This window comes from Macaca fascicularis, chromosome 2 (assembly GCF_037993035.2).
Source record: "Macaca fascicularis isolate 582-1 chromosome 2, T2T-MFA8v1.1".
In the NCBI taxonomy this organism is placed as follows: domain Eukaryota; kingdom Metazoa; phylum Chordata; class Mammalia; order Primates; family Cercopithecidae; genus Macaca; species Macaca fascicularis.
Genome location: NC_088376.1, coordinates 78,365,169 through 78,391,102, shown reverse-complemented (window position 1 = coordinate 78,391,102; position 25,934 = coordinate 78,365,169). Strand labels below are relative to the sequence as shown.

The following is a 25,934-nucleotide window of genomic DNA, read 5'->3' as shown; positions in this document are numbered from 1 at the left end:
ATTGTCTCCTCAAAAATTGCTTTTGGCCTATTATTTATCTCTTCTCCTTCTGTGAATAAAGTTGCATTTATGGTAGACCTTACAAGACCATACAGTCTTTGTGTACTCTTCACCATTTTTCTTTCTTCTTCATGTTTAAATTCGGATATATTCCATGAACTTACATAGTCCAACACACTAGTGTTATTTTTAGCATTATTCAACTTATTCAGCTCCTAAGCTCAATCACTACAGTTCTGGAATTTCCACTTTATTCTTTTTTGTTGATTTTAGTTCTCTGGTAAAACTTTCCATCTTGTCATACATTTTTAAAATGATCTTAATTACAGATATTTTAAAATTCATGACTAAAATTTCAAAACTTTTCTCACTTATGGTTTCTTTTTTGTATTTTCTTTTAGTCTTATTCTTAGGTATTCTTAGGTATGCTTGTCGACCTTGGCTTAAATTAATAGACATCTGTATAAAAAATTGAATATACTTTAAATAATGCCATCTTCCTGCAGAGCAGATTTACCCTGTTCTCCAGCAGGAAGCAGAGGAGCAGGGCACTTCAATTCAGTCAGGGACTGAATTGGCTCTAGTCTGAATTGACTCTGGGCTGAGTTACAATCTGTATTAGTCCATTCTCACACTGCTGAGAAGAAATACCTGAGACTGGGTAATTTACAAAGAAAAGGGGTTTAATTTACAGTTCCACCTGGCTGGGGAGGCCTCAGGAAACTTACAATCATGGCTGAAGGCAACTCTTCAAAGGACAACAGGAGAGAGAATGAGTGCCCAGCAAAGATGGAAAAGCACCTTATAAAACCATTAGATCTCATGAGAACTCACTCATTATCATGAGAACAGCATGGGGCAACCACCCTCATCATCTAATCACCTCCCGTGAGCTCCCTCCCCCAACATGTGGGGATTACTATTTGGACTACAGTTCAAGATGAGATTTGGGTGAGGATGTAAAGCCAGAATATATGACCATCTTTGTAATGATTATTCTCTAATTTTTCCACTCCCAGCTTACAGCTCTCAAAGGTTTCAAACTAAGAGTTGGAGGTTTCTTAAGATATACCCTCATTGCTAGGACCTGAAATATAACTTTTGATTCCCAAGCAATGCAGCATAATGATTGTGCAATGATTTTTAGTTACCTTGCCCCTTTTTATCCTCCTGTCTTGTGCATCTTATTCCATAAATGCCTTGTGGGAAGAACCAATGCCCAAAGTTGAGCTGACTTCTCTAAGTCTGTTTTCTCTCTGGATTTTATCACTTCAAATCCAGACTCCCATAGCACCATAGATTTCCCTCCCTTCCTTCCTTCCTTCCTTCCTTCCTTCCTTCCTTCCTTCCTTCCTTCCTTCCTTCCTTCCTTCCTTCCTTCCTTCCTTCCTTCCTCTCTCTCTCTCTTTCTATCTTCTTTCTTTTTCTTTCTTTTTTCTTTCTGGCTGTTTGAGTTACTGATACTGATAGCTCTGTAATCTTTTCTAATCTTAGTAGAAACTTGTTGTCTAGCTCTTATCTCCTGCTATCTTCCAATAATTAACCATTGTCCGGAGAGGAAAGAAGAGGCAAAAAATGGAGATCATCTCACTAAGCTTCATCTTAAGCGATACTTGCTTTATCAATTTTTAATGCATTCCAACAAAATTTGTAAATTTTTAATGACTTTTTTGCTTTTTCTTTTTAGGAATGCTAGCTGAGTACAAACTATTCCATCATAATCACAATGGAAGTCGATATTTTGTATCACTTTTAATGTAAAATGTAGCCATTTATGTATTTCTGATTATTTCACTAGCCTTATTTGTTTAATAAATTGATAAACTGTATTCTTCTTTGATCATCAGTCTCTTGTTCAATGACTGGCAAACCTGAGCAGCTGACCCCATTGATGCTGTCTTTGACTACCCTACTTTTATAGACAACTCTCTCCTGTCTAGTTCAGCTACAATAATTTAGTCATTCTCTTTTTGTATTGTATATTTGAAATGTTTTATTTATGAACTGTGGTTATTTCATTGTAATACCTTCTTGATTAAGACAGTCATCCATTCTGTTTTGTTATATTTACTTTCCAGTTTACATCAATATATATGTAAATAGTATATTATATATAATATATATTTATACATAAAAATAGTGGGATAACTGATAGCAAATTAGATTTTTAGCAAATCAGTTTAGATCTCTCACTATACACCAAAAAACTCCAGATTAGTGGATGATTTAAAAAATGAAATCATAATATTTTAATGTGAATTAAAAGCAAATTAGAATGTAAAAGGGCCAGACGAAATATGGATATTTAAAACCTATTCAGTAGAAAATTTTATTCCAATTTTTTAAAATGCTATGTCAAATAAATGGAACTAATAGGAAAAACATATAAAATATCTAGAAATAAAAAAAGTGTAACTAATAGAAAATCAAATACCAAACCGTTTTAAGGTCTAAAAATAGTTTTAATACTATGCAATACTATATTGCTAGAAAGAAATATTTAGTACACCGAAATTAATTGTAGGAATTTTTAAATACATAATTTTATTCAATGTTGTTCACACACACACACACACACACACATACCCCTCAAACTCTCCAAAAGATATTGTTTTAAGAAAGAAGCAAATAAAAAACTTAGGATATTTTTCCTAAATCATTATAATAAAAATTATACTTCCAATTATATGAAATGCCTATAAAACAAATAATCACTTTTTCCAAATGTGTATACTACATGCGTCTATAACAATATCTTAAGAAAGGACAAATTAATGAGAAAAAAGTCTTTATCACCAAAATATAATTTCTGATATGTAATAATAAGTAATAAAGAAGGTATCACAAATTAATGGGTAGGAAAAAAGTTAAGAATAACAGATGTTTTCTCCAAATTTTAATTAACATTATTTTTCAGCAATAATATTAAAATCGGTTAAATGATTCCTTGCTGTCTTTCAACTGGTCACATTTTTTTGTTGTTGTTAATATATTTGTAATACTATTTGATGTGATGAGTTATAGTATTAAATTTACTAACATTTTCTTTATACTTTTATTCATCACATAAAAGCTGCATAATAATAGCGACTTTTAAAATGCACTATTGAATGCTGCTTTCCTCTTTTTTTCTGTTGTGGTAAGAATACTTAACATGAGCTTTACTTTCAGCAAATGTTTAAGTAGACTGAATAGTATTGTTACATATAGGTACAATGTTATACAGCAGATTTCTATATCCCACTTATCTTGTATAACTGAAACTTCATACCCATTGTTGTTTTCTAATTTTTGAGTTTCATATTTTGTGCCTAAAATTATCCTGTCTGTAACTTACTTTTCTGTGCTACAACTGTTAGTTCTTATAATCTATTGTGTGTACTATATGAGCAGAATAGAATAGGTTTTGAGCTATTTCTTTTTGTTTTTTCTTTATTATTATTATACTTTAAGTTCTAGGGTACATGTGCACAACGTGCAGGTTTGTTACATATGTATACATGCGCCATGTTGGTGTGCTGCACCCATCAACTCATCATTTACATTAGGTGTATCTCCTAATGCTATCCCTCCCCACTCCCCCCAATAGGCCCCAGTGTGTGATGTTCCCCTTCCTGTGTCCAAGTGATCTCATTGTTCAATTCCCACCTGTGAGTGAGAGCATGCATTGTTTGGTTTTCTGTTCTTGCGATAGTTTGCTGAGAATGATGGTTTCCAGTTGCATCCATGTCCCTACAAAGGACATGAACTCATCCTTTTTTATGGCTGCATAGTATTCCCTGGTGTATATGTGCCACATTTTCTTAATCCAGTCTGTCACTGATGGACATTTGGGTTCTTGAAAACTCATGCAGTATCTGTAACTCTTTATTTGGGAGCATTTATGGATAATACCATCTAAACACAGAACAAGTTTTATAGAATAATCCTTTAATGATTTTCTCAATTTTCTTCCTTGTTACTGGCATTAAATTAGGTCAAAAATAGCCTCTGTACATAGCAAACTATAACATAACAACACGTAAACAGACTGCAACTTAGCTGAGGTGTTAAGTGTTCTTGTAACAAGTAGCTGAGTGTTGGCCAATCACGGTAGCTGAGATTCAGCTAACCACAGGCTGCAAACTTCTCATATGTGTCTAAATAAGGGAACGGTAGAGCTGTAACCAATCAGGCTCTTACGGTATGTCACTTTTCTTTGTCTTAAAATATTACCTACCTACATTGCTGGGTGGAGTTGTCTGAACTTTTAGTGGTTCAGGGTGCTGGCCATTTCATGAATCATTTCTTTGCTCAAATAAACTTTGCTAAATTTAACTTACCTAAAGATTTTCTTTTAACATTGGATTTTATTCAAATTTAAATTTTTTGTTTTGAAAATTTTGGTAATTTCTAGTTTCTACAGAGTTATCCTTTACACTGAAAATTGTATCTTACTGACACATAAAACAGTATTTTCTAAAATTTTGCATTACAAAGAAACCTGTTTTATTCTAGGTATCCTCATTATCTCTAATTTTGTCACTTTTCACATTTTTTTCCTTTGGGCATTATGCTGATTAAAACAAAACAAACTAAGACTGAAAAAAAAGTATGTGTGTCTAATTTTGCCCAAATAACTTTAACAGGCTTAGAGTGACGTTAGAGAGCATGGATTATCCTCAGCTCCCCCAGTGAACCCGTGTTGATGGAGTCTTCATTTCTGATATGGAGCTGGAAGTTAGAGTCATTTGTTTAGTATTCCACACTTCTTGATTTTCAGTAGGTACAATATTTGAAAAAGAAAAACCTTCTTGCTCTGGGGCTCTAACATAAGCAATATAAAGTAAGATCAGTAAAGCTGAGGCTGATTCGTGAAAGCCCTGGTATTTTATACCACAGGTAAAAAATGCCTAAAGAATACTGAAGCACAAGTATCAAGTACAATTATAAGTACCAATATAAGGCCTTGACCTAGATTCTCTTTCTACCAGCAGCAGTTTATTTCCTGGTATTGTATAATTGTGCATCTCAAATTGTTCTCTTCCCTGTCACTGCTGCTTATCTTTTTTTATTGTCCTTCATCCCATATGGCATCTCTATTATATGTTGCTCATTTTGTTCTCTCTTTTCATCCTCCTGTAACTTCTACCATCTCTCTGACCAGTCCAGCTCTATTTTGCTGATTGCGTGTCTTCAATGCCTCTTAATTGAGGGCTATCTGTGTATGTGACCAACATTTTTCATAGAGGTATATGGTTTTAGTTTAAGGAAGCCATTAGTTTGAGCTTTCTTAATCCTATCTTTATCTATTTTTTTCCTTCTTAAACTTATCTACCTAATGTGGGGTTTGTTGAAACCACTCCAAATATCTGAATTTTTTAAAAAACGTATTTCTAAGAATTTGTCATGTAGAATGAGAAACGGGAAGGTAGTAGGGGAAGGTTTTAGTGCCTGGAAATCTCAATTTAGAATTTAAACTTTATCACTATGGCCAAACATATGAATAGCCACTACACTCCAGTCTGAGCAACATAGCAAGACCCCATCTCAATAATAATAATAATAATAATAATAATAATAATAATAATAAAGTTTTAGTTGGTCTCTGTTCTGGCTACATTGCTAATTGCTTTATTTTACATTATCTTCAATTTTGGAACCCAACATAAACATATCAGAGAAGAAATAAAATTCACATTTTAAATAAATTAATTAAATGTTTAAACTGTCATATTACATTTTTTTCTTTTCTATATCACATATTATTTCCATTTGAAATAGTAACTAAAATTGCAATTTGAGGCCATTCAATATGGCTCTGAGATTCTTAGCAGCTGAGTTGAAAAGGGAGGTGCATTTAATCCAGTTTCAATGTTATTTGAGGGTTTCTATTCATCATAAATATGTGAGTTTTATATTAATCAGTCTAGCTTATGCTAAAAGAAAAGAAAATAGAAAAAGTATAATTGTGTCTTTTAAATAGAGAACAGAGTAAATCCTGGGAAGTCAATGCTCTCTTTTTCCTCATTCATTTAGAAATCAGTTATTTGTTCCCCCACAAGGGTCTGGAGGTATCGACCTAAGTGCTACAGCTGAAGATTAAAAATTTGCCTTCTTTTTACATTTAACTTTGTGGCTCAGATTCTCTTCTTAGTCAGGAGATGGAACTCTAACCCTTACTTCAAAAATAAGGGTTTATTTCTCCTTTATGGGGCATTTTGAAATGGAAAAAAAGAAAAACTTCATTTAGCCTTCTAAAATAAGGGTATAATATAAAGGACAAAAGTGGTATCTTTGGTGAGGGCCAAGACTCTGCTTCTGTCAGCCCAAAGAGAGGCTATTCTTCAAATCTCTTTCTTCATAAAGCAGAAAGAGAAACATACACAGAATTCACCTGGACTATAGTCATACTATTTTTTAAATCATGAGTTAGCAATGGGTGGAAGGATATCTGAGGTATAAATATAATAAATACTACTGTTTCCAGTGTAACAAGTGCAAGCGTAACAGTTGCCCAATCTAGACTGAATAAAACGACAGGCTCTAACTGAATTTTTAAAATGTTACTTTTGATGTATTGTTTGACTGGAGTAGTTATTGGGGTCAATCTTCTGTTTTCATTGAGGCAGAGATTTTGTCATTGACCTCAACCATAGGTGAATATCACAAATAAGAGCATACATGCCAGGAACCATGGCCAAAATCACAGAAGACCCTGAAGTAGCAAAAGGTAAATATAAATATTAGTGGAGTCTATTTTTGGTGAAAAAGTCACTGGAAGAGACACCAGTAATTCCAGGAAGCAAATCATGAATAAATCTCACTCAAGGAAAAGTTCTCATATGGAAAGTAAATTTTCTTATTACAGTTTATATTCCTATATTTCTTTTTTTTTTTCAGACAGTGTCATATCTGTCACCCAGGCTGGACTGGAATTCAGTGGCATGATAATAGCTCACTGCAGCCTTAAACTCCAGGACTCAAGCAATCCTCCTGCCTCAACCTCCCAAGTAACCAGGACTACAGTTGTGCACCACCATCCTTGGGTAATTTGTGTGTGTGTGTGTGTGTGTGTGTGTGTGTGTGTGTGTGTAGAGATGGGGTCTTGCTATGTTATTCAGGCTGGTCCCCTATTCCTGACCTCAAGTGATCCTCCTGCCTCAGCCTCCCAAAGTGTTGGGATTATAGGCATGAGCCATCACACCCAGCCACCTTGTTTTCTATTTTTATGCTAGAGGCAATTAAGCCATCTTCCTAGGTAATAAAGTTTTCTTCATTCAGAGAGGCTGAATTATTAGAGAAAATGGTCACAGAAACATCAACCTATCCTTGACCAACATACCATTGCATTACATCATTTCCATTATCTGATATAAAATAATATCTAAATAAATCAGAACAAAAGGGAACCAACATTGTTTAAGCTTATACCATGTAACAGGAACCTATAATATATGCTTTTAACACATTAACTATAGTAGGCACATCTTATTATTAGTTTATAGATGCAGAAGCCAAAGTGCAAAAAGTATCTAGCCTAAAATTGCATATTGTTGACCTTGGATATTTAGAGGCAAAGCATCTTGATAAAAACTTAATGAATTATTTGATCTATATTTCCCAAGAAGGGAGAAACTACTTACAGGGGGAAAAGTGACTGAAAGACAAGCAGAACTTAGCAGAGAATAGCTCTGATGAATGGTACCTTGAAAACTGAACAACAAATGAGAATATACAATATCTATTCATGAAGCCAGTAAGAAAATATTTTAAAATGTTTTACAGTGACTCAAGATAGATTATTTCCAAATCAGATTGCTTAATAAAGAGGGAAAATAAACTATATAATTTACAGCATTGTGACAGGATCAACGAGAGAACTAGTAAATGAGGGTTACTAAAGCTGATGAGCAGATGATCAAGAAAGCCTGAAGGAGGAGTTCCAAGTCTATATTGCATGGTGTAGTAATGACTCTATGGTCCAAGACAGTTGTGCATAGGTGTGATGGATACTCTTAAAGGCAGTCTGAAGGCAGACTCCTTAGCATAGCTCCTGAAAAGAAGAGATGGTTCAGTTACTTTTATAAATTTCTGTAGATAAATTATACAGACAATATAATACTTTATTATTTTTATATATTTACCATAAATTGATTTTAGAACAAATTGATATTTATGAATATCATTTTTAACTTAGCACCATCTGAGGCTATTTTCTTGCTTATTTTCTTTATTTATTAACAGACTTATTGGATATGATTAACAAACAAAGAACTGCACATATTTAATTTATATAATTTGATGAGTTTGGATACATGTAAACATCTGTAGTATATCACCACAGTCAAGGTAATACACATATCCAACACCTTCCAAAGTTTTTTTGTGACCCCTCCCTACTTTTCGTGATAAGAACAATGTACATGAGTCTACCTTTGTGGCAAATTTTGATCTGCACAATTCCATATTGTTATCTAAGCAGTACTGTTACACATGCACTATGTTGTACAGCAGATATCTACAACTTATTCATATAGCAAAACTGAAACTTTATACTCATTGAACAACTCCCTATTTCCTCCACCCCCACAGCTCTTAGAGACCACTATTGTATGCTCTACTATTATGAGTTTTACTACTACACATATAACTAATATAAGTGGAAATGTGCAGTATTTGTCCTTCTGTGACTGGCTTATTTCGCTTACCATAATGTCCTCCAGGTTCATCCATTCATCCATGTTGTCACAATTAGAAAAGTTTTCTTATTTATTATGGCTGAGTAATATTTTATGGTATGTATAATCCACCATTTCCTTTCTCCCTTGATGTGTTGATGGATATTTTTACAACAATCCTAAATTTTGTGTAAAACCACAGAAGCCAAATTAGACTAACCAAAACAACCTTGAGAAAAAACAAAGCTGCAGGCATCATAGTTTCTAATTTCAAATTATATTATAAACCTACAGTAATAAAAACTGTATTATATTGGTTTAAAGACAGATATATAGACCAATGGAACAGAACAGAGAGCCCAGAAAAAAAAATCCTACACACATATATATTCGATTGATCTTTGACAAGGGTGCCACAAATACATGATGGGGATAGAAGAGTTTATTCAACAAATCATGGTGAAAAAACTTGGTATCCACAAGTGAAATGATCAAATTGGACCCTCATATTTAACAATACAGAAAAGATGAACTCAAAATGGATTAAAAACTTGAATGTAAGAAGCTGAAATTATAAAACTCCTAGAGAGAGAGAGAGAGAAAAAAAAAGAAAAGCTTCTTGACGTTAATGTTGCCAGTGGTTTCTTGGATATGATACCCAAAGCACAGGCAATAAAGCAAAACAAAGAAGTGGGATTAAATCAAACTAAAAAAACAAAACCTTCTGTTTCGCAAAAGAAACAATCAGAATGGAAAAGGCAATCTACAGAAAGGCAGAAAATATTTGCAAAACTACATATAGCCATGTATCACTTAAAAACAAGAACAGATTCTGAGAAATTCATCCCTTGGTGATCTCATCATTGTGCCAACATCATAGAGTGTACTTACAGAAACCAAGGCAGTCATAGTCTACTACACATCTAGACTATATGGTATATCCTTTTGCTCCAAGGCTCTAAACCTGTACAGCATTTTACTGTACTGGATACTGTAGGCAATTGTTATACCATAGTAAGTAGCTGTGTATCTAAATGTGTCCAAACATAAAAAGGCATAGTAAAACATATAGTATTATAAACATACGGGACCACCATCATGTATGTAGTTCATTGTTTAACAAAACATCATATGTGGTACATCACTATATATGGTAAGGAATTAATTTTCAAAATATGTAAGGAGCTCCTACAACTTAATAGCAAAAAGAACAAGTAAAATGATTTTTAAAAATGTCCAAAGAGGTGGGAGGTGTTTGGATTGTGGTGGTGGATCCCTCATGAATGTCTTGGGGTCGTCCTCGTCCTCCCAGTGGGCAATATCACTGTATTAGTTCTTTAGAGATTTGATTGTTAAAAAGAGCCTGGTACTTTTTAGTATGAGGGTACCATTTGTTCTCTCTTTTTTCCTTCTTTCTCACCATATGATGCTTGCTCCATTATCCCTTCTACCATGATTGAAAACTTCCTACGGCTCTCACTGGAGATAGATGCTGACACCATGCTTCTTTTACCACAGAACCATGAGCCAAATAAATCTCTTTTCTTTATAAAAAAAAAAAAAAAAAACAATTCCTTACTAAACCTCTGAGTTCAGGGAATTCTTTCATGTGATGAATGTACTTATAAACATATATATATGTTTATATATATGTACATATATAGGCCTATATATGCATATATATGTACAATATATAGTTTACAGAGAAAATAAAACTCCCATATAAATGAATGTCCCAATCTTTTTTTTCTGTATATTGAATTTTCTATTGCAACTCTCTTTGAATACCACCTATACTAACATTTTATTTCTTTTGAGGATTATTTTGAACACATGATCTTGTAAAAATTTAACTTTTCCAACTTAACTTAGTAATCATATTAGCAAAATATTACATGCCATCGTCAAATAAAATGTAATATGACTATTACAAATGGGCAAAGGAACTGAACAGACCCTTTTCTGTTTTGTATGTTTATAAAAAGCATAAGTGGAAGCTAAATAATGGTCATACATGCACGCAAAGAGGGAAACAACAGAAACTGGAACCTTCTTGAGGTGGAAGGTGGGAGGAGGGAGATGATTCAAAAATATACCCAGCAAGTTCTGTGCTTATTACCTTGGTGATGAAATAATCTGTACAACAAGCCCCAGTGACATGCATTTTACATATATAACACTCTTACACATGGATCCTTGAACCTAAAATAAAACTTTAAAAAAGAACCATCATCCTTCACTGCTCATGATAGCTACCATAGATAACATAAATATCATGGTAAAGAGCTAGTCAGGTAAAAAATATAAATAGAATGAAGTGAATATTTCAGTATAAGGAAATATTTTTCAAAATGAAAATATATATAAAAACAATGGTTGGAAAATGTTAAGGCAATGCATCCAGAGAAATGTCCCACTTAAAAATATGAGAACTTTCAGAATTCCTAGTATAATGCCTGACGTGGTGTGTACACAATGAATATTAGTTGAATAAGTAAGTGAATTTAGGATGAGGGTACCATTTGTCTCTAAAGAGGAGCCTTAATAAACTGAAAACATTAAGCAAATAAACTATAATAATAAACTTGTTCAATGGATTATGGTTAAACACAATACAAAGCAAAACAAACAATACAGGAGATCTCTAGGCGACTATATCACAGGTGTACATAAAATTGGACTTTTTCAGTTTCCTATATTACCGGCATGAAATTAATGCCACTCAGAAGACATTAAATTGAATTTTCTTTTTAACCTGTAATGTAGATAAAAGTTTTTCTCTCTATCATTTTCCCTCTACCTTTCCCAGTCCACAAGACTGTGCATATAGTTCCGTAGTCAATTTCAAGAGATTCCCTGAACTCCAGAAATCTATCCATAAATCAAAGGCAATGAAGACTTTTCATGTAGAGGAATAATGAAGAGAAGACAAAAGGGTTTTTTCTTCATCTGTTTATCTTAATTTTATATTAGGCTCTCTAAATATATGAATACATAAAACATCTTTACCATGTTCCCTTCTTGCCATGTGCAACACTGCTAATATATTTTTAAAAATCTACTAAAAACTTAACAGTAGTACACCACTGGGGGGAAACTTTGCTGTAAATCTTTATATACTCTTCATTCAGAAATTGTACTTGTAAGAATTTATTCCAACACTGTTATAGTAAGAATAAATATTATTTACTGAATATTGATTACAATCCTTGATGATGGTTAAAATGCATATCTATGAAATGCTGCAAAAATATGTAGCCTGGAAATACTCAAGTGTGTATATATACACACATACAAAATCACACACACATATGTATATATGTATACAGTCATGCACCACATAAAAACATTGTGATCGTGATGAACTGTGTATACGATGATGGTTCCATAAGATTATGATGGAGGCAAAACATTTCTATTGCCTTGTGACCTCATAACCATTATATTGTCATAACAAAATTCATCACTCATGTGTCTGTGATAATACTGGTGTAAACAAACCAACTGTGCTGCCAATCATATAAAAGTACAGCACATGCAATTATGTAGAATACATAATAGTCAATAATGATAATACATGACTGTGTTGCCAGTTTATGTATTTAATATACTATGCTTTTTATCATTATTTTACAGTGTATTCCTTCTACTTATAAAGAAAAGTTAACACTAAAAGAGCCTCAGGCAGGTTTTCAGGAGATATTCCAGAAGAAGGAATCACTATAATAGGAGATGACAGCTGCATGTGTGTGATTGCCCTTGAGGTCCTTCCGATGGGACAGGCTGTGGAGGTGGAAGAGACAGATACTGATGTTCTCGACCCTGTGTAGGCCTAGGCTAATATGTGTGTTTGTGTCTTGGTTGTTTTAACAAAATAAAAGGATAAAAAGTTAAAAATAAAAAAAAAATAGAAGAAGTTTATTTAGAGAAAGAAAACATTTTCACACAGCTGTTTATTATGTTTGTGTTTTAGTCTAATTGTTGTTACAGAAAAGTCAAAAAGTTAAAAAAATGTAAAAGTTAAAAAGTAAAAAAAGCTAAGGATACTTTATTATTGAAGAAATAATACGCTTTTTCTAAATTTAGTGTATCCTAATATAAAGTTTACAGTACTATACAGTAATATTCTAGGCCTTCACATTCACTCGCCACTCACTCCCTGACTCACCCAGGGCACCTCCCAGTGCTGCAGACTGCATTCATGTTTAGGGCTTAGATGGACTCTTGCTGCATCACCCAGGCTGGAGTGCAGTGGTGTAATCTCGGCTCACTGCAACTTCTGCCTCCTAGGTTCAAGTGATTCTCCTGCCTTAACCTCCCAAATAGCTGGGATTACAGGCACATGCTACCATGCCTGGCTAATTTTTGTATTTTTAGTAGAAATGGGGTTTCATTGTGTTGGCCAGGGTAGTCTAGACCTCAAGTGATCTGCCTGCCTCGGCCTCCCAAAGTTCCGGGATTACAGGTGTGAGCCAGCCTTACTGTACCTTTGTAATGTTTAGATGTATTTAGGTACACAGATACTGTTGTGTTACAATTTCCTACAGCAGAGGTCCCCGACTGGGAGGCCATGGACCATTCCATGATCCATGGCTTGTTAGGAGCTTGGTGGTACAGCAGGAAGTGAGTGGCAGCAGAGCAAGGGAAGCTTCATCTGTATTTATAGCCACTCCCCATTGCTCACATTACTGTCTGAGTTCTGCCTCCTGTCAGATCGCTGACAGCATTAGACTGTCACAGAAATGCAAATTTTATTGTGAACTGCACATGTGAGGAATCTAGGTTGGGTTCTCCTTATGAGAATCTAATGCCTGATATCTGTCACTGACTCCCATCACCCCCAGATGAGACCATCTAGTTGCAGGAAAACAAGCTGAGGGCTTCCACTGATTCTACATTATAGTGAGTCATATAATTATTATATATTACAATGTAATAATAATAGAAACATGTAATGTACTTCAATTATCATGAAACCATTCCCCCACCCTGGTCCATGGAAAAAATTGTCTTCCATGAAACCTGTCCCTGGTACCAAAAGAGTTTGAGACTGCTGATTTGCAGTATTCAGTACAGCAATATGCTGTTACAGATTTGTAACCCAAGAGCAATATATCATATAGCCTAGGTGTGTATTAGGCTATACCTTCTAGATATAATGTAAGTACAATCTATGATGTTTACACAATGACAAAATTGCTCAAGATTGGATTTTCCAGTATGTATTGTGGTAGTTTAGCAAAATGTGACAGTATGTTAAGTATGCAAATATGTAGCCTAGTAAAATAAAGTACAATATGTACATACATACACAAAGATATATATGGATATATATAGATATGTATAGATAAATATATATGCACACATATGCATATATAAAGTATACAAATATGTGGCCTCATAAAAGTCAAGTACAGTATATGTGTATGAACATATATACATATGTGTGTGTGCCCACAGAATATTGAGCAATCACTAAGAATGGTATTGGGCAATCATGGGGTTTATGTAGCCATTCAAGAATTGATATTATTAGGTATTATACCTCTTTCAGTTATACATTATTTGTGCATAAATATTTGTGTCATATATTATTTTTAAGGGGGAATTGGACACACTACTTTAAAATATCAATTTCTCAAAAGGTAACATGGCTAATATGGTTTGACTCTGCATCCACACCCAAATGTCATCTCAAATTGTAATCCCTATGTGTCAGGGGAGGGACCAGGTAGGAAGTCATTGGATCATGGGAATGATTTCCCCTTTTTTTGTGATTTTGAGTGAGTTATCTTAAGAGCTGATGGTTTTAAAAGTGTTTGGTGGTTTCCCCTTTGCTTGCTGTCTCTCTGCTTCTACCTTGTAAGACGTGCCTTACTTCCCCTTCACCTTCTGTCATGACTGTAAGTTTCTTGAGGCTTCCCCAGCCATGGGAAACTGTGAGTCAATTAAACCTCTTTCCTTTGCAAATTAGCCAGTCTCAGGTAGTATCTTTATAGCAATGTGAAAATGATCTAACATAGAATTGGTACCAGCAGAGTGGGGTACTGCTATAAAGATAATCTGAAAATATGTAAGCAACTGTGGAAGTGGGTAACAGGCAGAGATCCAAAGAGTTTGGAGGACTCAGAAGAAGACAGGAAGATGTGGGGAAGTTTGGAACTTCCTAGAGATTTGTTGAATGGTTTTGACCAACATGCTGATAGTGATATGGACAGTGGAATCTAGGCTCAGGTGGTCTCAGATGGAGACGAGGAACCTCTTGTGAACTGAAGTAAAGGTAACTCATGCTATGCTTTAACAAAGTGACTGGTGGCATTTTGCCTCTACTCTAGAAATCTATAGAACTTTGAACTTGAGAGAGGAGAGACGATTTAGGGTATCTGGCAGAAGAACTTTCTAAGCAGCAAAGCATTCAAGAGGCGACCTGGCTAATTCTGAAAGTGTTCAGTTATATGCATTAATAAAGAGATGGTTTGAAATTGCAGCTTATGGTTTAAAAGGGAAGCAGAGCATAATGGTCTGGAAAATTTGCAGCCTGAACATGTGGTAGAAAAGAAAAACCCATTTTCTTTGGAGAAATTCAAGCTGGTTGCAGAAATTTGCGTAAGTAATGAGGAGCTGAATGTTAATAGCCAAGATAATGGGGAAAATGTCTCCAGGGCATGTCAGAGAGCTTTACAGTATCCCTCCCATCATAGGCCCTGAGGTCTAAGAAGAAAAATGGTTTGGGGGCCGAGGGCCCCACTGCTCTGCACAGCTTTGGAGATTTAATGCCTTGCATCCCAGCTGCTTAGCTCCAGCCATGGCTAAAATGGGCCAAGGTATAGCTCTGATCGTTGCTTCAAAGGGTGAAAGTCCCAAGCTCTGGTAGCTTCCACATAGTGTTGGACCTGAAGATTTGCAGAAGGCAAGAATTGAGGTTTGGGGACCTGTACCTAGATTTCAAAGGATGCATGGAAATGCCTGGATGTCCAGGCAGAAGTCCACTGCAGGAGTGGAGAGCCCTCATGGAGAACCTCTGCTAAGGCAGTGAGGAAGAGAAATGTTAGAGTTGGAGCTTCCACACAGAGACCCCACTGGGGCACTGCCTAGTTGAACTGTGAGAAGAGGGCCACTGTCCTCCAGATGCCAGAAAGGTAGATCCACCAACAGTTTACACCATACACCTGTAAAAGCCACAGGCACTCAATGCCAGTTAGTGAAAGCAATGGCTGGTACTGTATCCTGCATAGCTATAGGGGCAGAGCTGCCCAAGCCTGTGTGAGCCCACCCCTTACATCAGAGTGCACTGGATATGAGACATGGAGTCAAAAGAGGTTTGGGGACTTTAAGATTTAATTACTGCTTTGCTGTGTTTTGGACTTGCATTGGTTCTATAGCTCCTTCATTTTGGCCAATTTCTCCCATTTGGAATATAAACATTTATGCATGCCTGTACCCCCACTGTATGTTGGAAGTAACTAACTTGCCTTTAATTTTACAGGCTCATAGGCTGAAGAAGTGACTTGTCTTGTCTCATATGAGACTTTGGACTTGGACTTTTGAATTAATGCTGCAATGAGTTAAGACTTTGGGGGATTGTTGAGAAGGCATGATTGGTTTTGAACTGTGAGAAAGATGTGAGATTTGGGAGGGGCCAAAGGTGGAATGATATGGTTTGGCTCTATGTCCCCACCCAAATCTCATCTTGAATTGTAATCCCCACATGACAGGGTAGAGACCTGGTGGGAGGTATTTGTATCATGTGGACTGTTTCCCTCATTCTGTTCTCATGATAGTGAGTGAGTTCTCACAGGAGCATGATGGTTTTAAAAGTGTTTGGCCTTTCCCCCTTCATTCACTCACTCTCTACTGTCACCATGTAAGACACGCCTTGCTTCCCTTGTGCCTTCTGCCATAATGGATATTTCCTGAAGCCTTCCCAGCCATGCAGAACTGTGAATCAATTAAACCTCTTTCCTATATAAATTACCCAGTCTCAGGTAGTATCTTCATAGCAGTGTGAAAACAGACTAATACAATGACCAGATATAAAAGACTACTTAATCATATTATAAACTATGTTTATATATATATAAGTACAAAATGTTAAATTTTAAAATGCAGGTTTTAAAAGTTTGGAAAATAGGACATTGTGTTTGTAAAACAACTAGGTATGTACATATACACAAGTATATGCATGGAAAATAATACCTTCTACAAAGTGTTAACAATAGCTTTCCTTGGTTGATTTTTGCCATTTTTCTTTTTGCTTACCTGTAGTTTTTAATATTTTATAGAATTACACTTATTGTAATACTAATCAGAACAATGTGAGTTTTCAAATGTATAGGATTAACAACAGGGAAATTAACCAAAAAAAGATCACAAATTAAAAATAACAAACATGTGCTTCTAATCCTCGCATAACTAATTTGAAAGTTCCATTCCAGTCATTCTTGTCACACTATTTGCCTTCTCCAGACAGCCTTTCTTCCTTATGCTTTTGTAGCTTAATTTTACTATTAATAGTTCTTTCTGTTTATTATGCTTCACTTCCAAGAAAAGTTTATATTCTTCAAGTCTCAACACCTGGAATATAGTAATTACTTAATGTACATTGTTTGCGTCAATGAAGAAACAAATGAGTCATTTGATTCATGAACTGAATAACAGAAGATATGTAGAGTTTAGTGATAGTGGAAAGCAAAATAAACATTGTAGAACAAGAGAAAATGAGTCATTTAGATTTGACGTTAATGTTCATGTCACTGCAAAGAGAAAGGCTTCCTTTAGGAGATTTTGTGTTGGAAAAAAATCACATAAAATAGTTGAATAGAGGGGCTTGAGAAACTTAAAAAAAGCTAAAATTCTAGTGAAATAGAAACATCTCTGAAAACTCTCCCTCTTCTATTGGTAAGCTTCACTAAACTAAGAAAAATGTGAGTAGACTTCTTTTGCATGAGTTCAGTATAAAATGAATCATTGTTTCACATTCAAACTTTATATCCCATGTATTTGTTGAATTTTAGATTTTTAAATGGTTCCTTTTACATAAGTGTCTTTAATGTTTCTTATATATTACAACCAACTAATGTCCATATGTACATATATACGTTCATACCCACAGACATCCCTCACACACATATAAGCCCTTTTTATATGGCAGAAGAAAATTTCATTTAATGATGGCAATGATGGATAGTTACACATTCACAATGAATTGCTTCAATACCTGCTCATAATCCTACAATATTAAAAAGAATACCCTAACATTTACTCTTGAGGCTCTTTAGAAAGCAAATATATTTCTGTTCCTGAATAAAATGTGCAGTATTAAAGATTTAGATAAATTACACTGACTGTTGCCAATGGTGTCCCCTGCAGTGAATTAAAAAATACATTTAGCATGAAAACAAGGAGCAGATGTTATTTTTACAGTCATTGTTCAAATGGCTCCAGTGAGCTTCATTTTCCCTGTGCTGCTTTGACTTCTCATAGAAAGGATGACTTACTTTTTAAAATCTATGAAAGGATAAACAGGGTGGCAATGGTGATAATAATTTAACTCATAATCATATAACAAACTATCTTTTTGAAGTTGAGTAACAATTCAACAAAATTCAAAGAGCTGGCATAGTCTTGAGAACCCTAGAATATCAAAGCTCTTCCTCTAACACTGTGGCACAGAGCCATGAGAATGTATATGCCATATTAGCAAAGGGAGAATCAAGAGGCATTGTGGTGCTTTACATTCCATCATACTTCATTCAGGGTAAGCAATGAGACAGAGGAGTCTTGGGGAAACCCAATTCATTTCTTCAGGGTTAATCTGGAGTGTGTTAAGGAGCCATTATACTGGGCCAAGTGTGTCTTTCAAGAGAATAGACTTGAGGATATAATGAATGACTTCTCCATAACACCCAAATAGAGCAGACAGATTGGACTGAGGCATTCTAACTTATTTGTAGGGTATGATCCTAAGTAGTGACACCTTTACCAGTCATCTAATCAGTTAATTTTAAGAAACATCAACAAAAAATGAGAAAAGCTTTTAGTTCATTTAATGCTTAATTGGTAAATAATTATATGGAAACACGATTGTAAGGATTTGTTTCTGAATATAACTTTTCTTTTATGTAAGATGTAAAATAGGCTACTCTTTGCCTATTTTCTGCGTTCCAAAACATAACCTGCTGGTAACAAACAACCCTTTCACTTTTCTTTGGACTGTTTCGTTTGGCCGGAATATCTGTATTCTACCGTCTATCTCTAGTACCCATTTCTTCTAAGTAGCTACCACTTATTGCTCCAGAGAGGAAATGCCCAATTCCTCATCTTCATTTCTTCTTTTAGCAAGGTGCTTACATCTCTTTGATGAATTTCTGGTGTTTTTACTAAGGGTATACCATTACACTTATTTGGTTTTACAAGTACTAAATAATGCCTATTAGGACATTATTTTGTTGATGAGGTAAGTTGAAATTTGAATGTGGCCTTAATCACTTTTTTTCTTAGAAAGTCTTCCCAAATCCTTTAGCCTTGTTGTGGTGACACTAGATAACCACAGGAAAGAAGGAAAGGGAAAGAAGATGGGGAGGTGTATATCGATACCAATTGACCCTGGCTTTTGGTGAATTCAGTAGTTCAATAGAAAATCTAGAAAATAAGAATACCCAATTTAAAGAACAAAAGCCTGCCAAATTCAAGGGTATTTTAAATTGAATTATTAATTCATTTTATAAATAGTTACTGAGACTTATGTTCTGTTTAATGGGAAGTAAAGTGATAACTAAATAAATACAATTACAGATTTTTATAAATGCTAGAAAACAAATCTTGAAGTTCTATGTGAGAGTAAAATGGGTGAATTCATACTTAGAAACAGAGTTCAGGAAAAGGTTTTTCAGAGTAACTTCTATTTAAGCTGAGATCTGAAGGGAGATTAGCCAGTAGAAGGGTGTGGAGAGCATTCCAGATAATGAAAATAGCATATGCAAAGTCCGTGCTGTGGGAAAGATTTTGGCTCTGGATAAATTTTGGGAAGACTAGCAAGTTAGGAGTGTGGCAAGAAAAGAGGCCGAAGGTAGTGGCACAGTAAAGGACATGCAAGGATGGTCAATAGGGTATTAAGTAAAATGGAAAGCCATTGGAGAATTTTAAGTAGAAAGAGTAATAATATCTAATGATTTAAAATTGAAATATAACACTCTAGCTGCTCTGTGGGAAAACGGTAATAAAATGTCAAGAGTACAGGCAAGAAACCATTTTTGGAGGCTGTTGAAGTAATCTAAGCAAAAGATGGCTTGGTTTTTCTCTGTTCAAGAGTTAATATGTCTTTACATGAATGAATGCTCTTTTTTAGCCCACAGCACCACCAGAGTAAATGCAAAACTAATTAGACCTTGGACGGGCTTCTGAAAACCTCTTGCCTGTTCCTCCAGCTCCTCCAGCTGTGTCTTGAGCAGTGAGGAATTTAAGGATATTCTTCATATCCCTATCTTTAGTTCAAATAACTCTACTTTTTTTTTTTTTTTTGGAGACAGAGTTTTGGTGGTGTTGCCCAGGCTGGAGTCCAATGGTGCAATCTCAGCTCACTGCAACCTCTGCCTCCTAGGTTCAAGGAATACAGTTCTATCTGATATCTGTATATATCTCTCACAAGACTGACTCTCTCTTTGAACTTCAATCACAAGTAGTAGGTTTCAGGGCTACCCACAACTTTTGTCTTACTTGGCTGCAAACCTGAGGTTCCCATGACCACATTCCCAAGGTTCAATAATTTTTTAGAGCAGCTCAGTTCACAGAACTCAAGAGAACTCTTTACTTAGTATTGCCAATTAATTGCAAAGGATATTTTAAATGATACAACAGAATAGCCATATGAAAAGATACATAGGGCTAGAATGAGGAAGGAGTTTGGAGCTTCCATGCCTTCTTTACACGTGCCCCTGTCAATGTCTTCAGTAACCCAGAAGCTGTCCAAACCTTGTTCTTTTGGTTTGTTTTGGAAGCTTCATTCTGTAGGCATGATTGATTAAATTATTGGCCATTGGTGATCAACTCAACCTTCAGCCTATTCTCCCCAGAGGTAAGGGGCCAGGGCTAAAAGTCCAACCCTCTAATCATAAGCTTGGTTCCCTTGGCAGCTAACCTCTATCCTGAGGATATCCAGGGGCTCCCAGCCATCAATTATCTTATTAGTACACAAAAAGACACATCACATTGGAGATGCCCAAGGTTTTACGAGCTGTGTGACAGAAATGGACTTAGAACAAATATATGTTTCTTATTATGTCATGGTATTACTGAGAATGATTCTTGGGTTGTCTCAGATTTAATAGGGACGATACCTGGAGCATGAATCATTTCTCCAACCAAACAAGTCCTATCTAATGGAGATGTGGGCGAAATAAATTTGGAGGCATATGGCACAATATCCATTACAGAGGGCAGGTAATTTATAGATTTTTAGGGTTATGTAATCAGGAGTGTTAAATAAATGATCATTGATGTAATTAACAGGCATTTACTGCTTTTAGAGAAAGAAGCTGAAATCAGGCTATAAGAGGTTGCAGAATTAATGAAAAATACATAAAGAAGTGGATGCAGTGATTAGGGATTACTCTTTTAGGAATTCTGACTTTGAATGTAAGAAGAGAAAAGGAGTGATAGCTAGAGAGGTACCATTATAGACTCATATGGGATGATTAATTCAAACAACATATAAGAGAAATAATGTGTCTGCTGTGTTTGAATTAAACATCTATTCTGTAAATCTGTAAAACTTAGTTTGCATCACGATGATGATACAGACAGGAGGCAAAGAAATACTAGTTAGAAAAGATCAGGGTCTCTGGTGAGGGCTTTACCCTCAAGCCTGGGTCCACGGCCAGAAGTGAGAACGTACTTTCCTATTTTCCCACTTGAATGTTGCCCTTTCCAAAACCACCCTGGCCCACCTTGTCCCCACTCCCATAGCCATTAAAACCCCCAATTTCCCCACGCAGAGCAGCAGAGCAGCAGAGCAGTGTGACAGAGAAGGCAAGAAGTGAAGAAGTGTATGAATGTTGAGAGGAGAAGCAGCTGGACTTGGGAGACTAGTCAGAGAGTTCAGCCAGAGATGGCCAAATTCCAGGGGAAGACCACCTTCCCACTCTATCCCCTTTCCAGCTCCCCATCTCTCTGAGAGCCATTTCCACTGCTTAATAAAATCCTCCACATTCACCAACCTCCAATTTGTGTGCATGACCTCATTCCTCCTGGAACCTGACCTCCACTGAGCTGTTTAACACTTAAGCAATCCAAGACAGTAAAGCTAAATTATTCCACTGTAACATATGGCCTCTAGGGCTCTGGGGGTCATGGGCAAACCCTAGAAGCTGCCATGGGGCCTTGTGTTGTTCTACTCCTGCCAGTGCCCAGAAGCACTCATCCCATCCTTTGCACCCACTCACCTGCATGCTCCCCCTCCTGCAAGCGGTTTGAGAGCTGCAGGATGAGTAAGTGAGCCACTCTTTCACATGTCCCCTGAAAGGGTTAAGGGAACACTCTCATTTCATCTGGGGGCTCCTCCAGGTTACATCAGAAGGGTGAGTTAAAATGTGGAACTGTTAGATCTTCTCTTTTCCAAGACCCTGCCATATCCCTCTTTCTTTTGGCTGAAAGTTGACTCTGTTTCCCTTCACAGAGGATTATCCATTTCGTGAGAATAGGAAAAAGTCCTGGGACAACTGATGGCATCTTGCCCACTCCACTCCTTGGTGTTGCCAGAAGGCCCCAAGGCTGAACCTTGTTGGTCCCTGACTGCCTGTCAAAGCGTTGGCCAAAACCCCAGATTTTCATATGGTATCTTTCTTTTTTCATGGTTCAAAATGGCTCCCATCTCTTCTTTTATAATGATAAGGTTTTTGCTACATACTGAGGCAATGATACTAGGCAGAATGTACATTTGGCCCCGCTGTCAGAGGTGCAATTCAGAACAATGTGATTTCCATTTGTTCCTAGAAGTGTGTCCATGAACCCCACCCCAATGACTGCAGGTATGTGCATGAGACAGGCAGGCACAGAGTGGTTCCTCTCTCTGTCCCCCTCTCCTTTCTAGGGCCTTTGGGCATGTTCGCCACACATATGCATGGCACCTAATGGCCCAGTGGGGCAGGAGTAAGCTGCACACACTGCCTGAGCCCCAGGGCAATCTCGGAGACCAAGGCCCCAGATGCAGCCAGTTGACTAGTGTCTCCTGCTCACTGCTCCCTCCCACCACTTGCTCACAGAGCTTTTACTCCCCTGGGTTTCAACTTGGGGAGGGAAACAGTGATTAAAGAAACCTATTTCCACAGAGCAACAGAGCAATACATTCTTCCCTTGGCAAGGCCCATCTGGGACTTAATCTAAATGAATCTGTGCACCCCTGGGACACCATTTTATCCCAAACTCAATTCTAAACTTTGAGTTGAAGCTCTAGGGGTGGGAAAAAAAAAAAAAACCATAAAACAACAACAAAACAACCAACCAAACAAACAAAAACAGATATGAGGGATCCAAAACCATACAATCAATAGGCATAGTGTAAATGCACAGGACCAATTCCTGCCAATTAAATCTCTGTTTCATGGAAGGATGCCATGTTCCATGGCATAGATGAGGCCCAGGGAGCTGAAAAGTTGTCAACAGTAGGAGGTATGGAGGCATATGTTAGTGTGGAGAATTCCTACTCTCTAGGCCCTCCCTGCTTCATGGGTGCAAGCCGCATTGGCACTCATAGGTGGCACCTGCCAAGGTCACCAGGACTTAGGGATAAAAAGATAAAAGAGAAAGAAGGAATGCCCACTATATCTTCATCATACCATGAGTTATCATTGAAAGAAGGAAGGGGAATGAGGGATATCTATTTCCCTTTCAGAATGGGCAACCAGCTATCTTTTCCACCCGCAGCTTATAATCCTCTGGAGTGTATCGTGAATCACTGGGACTGCTTTGAACCTCAGACTCTGGAGGAAAAACACCTCATAGACCTCTGCATAAAGGCTTGACCAAATTATGATTTGCAGGCAGGACTGGCTTGGCCTCAAGAAAGAACCTTTCATTTCAATACCATCCTGCAGTTGGACTTTTTCTGTAAACATGAGGACAAGTGGTCTGAGGTCCCGTATATGCTGACTTTCTTTACCTTGAAGGATAATCCAGACCTTTGCCAATAGTGTAGGATTGATCCAGCCCTCCTGTTTGCAATTTCAGGAGAAGATGCAAGGGAACATCCCAGGAAACTAAAGAAACTAATTCCAGAGGCACCCCCAGCAGGAGAGCCAGCTCCCTCCAGCCCTGCTCCTCTGGGTCCACTCCATCCTCCCTATCCAGCTTCCTTTTCTTGCTTGCTGTCTCCCAGAAATCCTTTTTCTAGACAAGCCCCAGTGTCACTCTTGCCCTCCAAAAGATGCCTGGTGAATTTGGCCCCAGTAAGGTCCAGGTTCACTTCTCTCTATAGGACTTAAGTGAAATGTAAGGGAGATCTTGGCAAGTTTTCAGATGATCCTGACTGATAGATAGAGACTTTCCAGAATTTAACCCAAGTATTTGAACTATCCAGGAGAGACATTATGTTACTTTTGAATCAGACCCTGTGGAACCTTGAGAAGTAGGCTGCTCTGCAAGCAGAGAGATGTGGGGCTGAGCTTTGTATCACATATAGCATCAAGGAAAGGACTGAATTTTATCCATCTGGAACAGAGTCAGTGTCAATGCATAACCATGGATGGGATCCCAGTGACAAGTTGGGAGAATGGAAGGGGAGACACTTTCAGGAGTGCATAATAGAAGGCCTATGCAGGACTATGACTAAGCCTCTCAAATATACCAATCTTCCATTATAGACCAGGGATTAGATGAGAATCCCACTGCCTTCTAGGAAAGGCTAAGAAAGGCCTTGGTAAAGCATGCCTCTCTATTTCCTGATTCAGTCAAGGGACAACTGTTCCTAAAGGTTAAGTTTATTACTTAGGCAGCCCTGGTATCAGGAGGGAACTGCAGAAACAGGCCCTGGGACCAGATATTACTTTAGAGAACCTTCTGAAATTGGCCACCCAGATCTTTTATCATAGAGATAGGGAGGCCCAGGAGAGAAAGAGGATGCACAGGAGAGACAGAGGCTTTGATGGCCACTAGGCAAGCCCACAAACCCCAGAATTCCTAAGGTGTACCTGCTAATTGCTACAGATGAGGCTAGCCAGGGCATTTTAAGGATTTCCCAGGCAGAGGAGGAAGCAACCTTGACCCTGTTTAATCCACAACGGGGATCAATGGAAGATGGACTGTCCCTAGGAACTCTGGCCACTGGCTCCAGAACAAGTCTCCCACATGGTCCAGCAGTAGAACTGTTGGGTTCTGGGGCTCCTCTCCCCAGCTCTGATGGTCCAGACCACCATTACTATCCAGAAGGCCTGAGTAATTCTGGAAATCAAAGGGATGAAAGTGAACCTTCTTTTGGACACTGGGGCTTGTCTCTTGGTTCTCCTCTTCATCCAGTTCCTTCTTCTCCTTAGCACAACCGTGAGGAGAATCTCAGGAACGTCTTTAATACAATATTTTCCCCAGCCCCTTAGTTGTAGGTGGGGAGACCTTTTGTTCATCTATCCATTTCTAATTAGTCCTGAAAGCCCAACTCCTCTGTTGAGCAGGGATATTCTGGCCCATAGCGGGACCACCATCCTGATAGTCCAAGGGCAAACTCTTTGTCTTCCCCTAGTGGAGACCTATATTAACCCAAAAGTTTGGGCAATTCAAGGGAAGAGAAGATTGACTAATCTACAACCACCACAATGGTCTGGATCCCCCATCATTGATAACTTGAAGATGCAAGGCCTCCTTAAACTCTGCAACAGCTCTTGTAATACCCCAGTACTGGGGGGTACAAAAATCCAAAAGGAAATGGAGACTAGTTCAGGACCTCCACCTTTTTAATGAGGCTGTGGTTCCAATCCACCTGGTGGTTCTACATCCCTATACTGTGCTAGCTCAAATACCAGAGGGAAGCAAATGGCTCACAGTCCTGGACTTAAAAGATGCCTCCTTCTCCATATCATTACACCATGACTCCCAGTATTTGTTTGTATTTGAGGGTCCCTCTAACAAAACCACCCAGTTAAACTGGACAATGTTAACTCAGGGATTCCAAGACAGACTCCACTTCTTTAGGCAGGCATTGTCAAGAGTTCTCTCCCAGTTCCTTTATCCTTGGGTTAAAGTTTTACAATATGTAGATGACATTCTCCTGTTTGCCCCAGCTGAGAAAAT

The 25,934-nt window shown here is 37.2% G+C and overlaps 1 long non-coding RNA gene across 1 annotated transcript in view; it reads left to right on the top strand.

Moving 5' to 3' along the window:
• Positions 1-25,934, top strand: part of LOC135969510 (uncharacterized) — a 37,359-nt gene that overhangs the window by 10,071 nt on the left and 1,354 nt on the right. The window contains exon 2 of the long non-coding RNA XR_010584772.1: positions 6,883-7,028. This is a non-coding gene — a long non-coding RNA (uncharacterized lncRNA). The remainder of the gene's footprint in view (positions 1-6,882; positions 7,029-25,934) is intronic.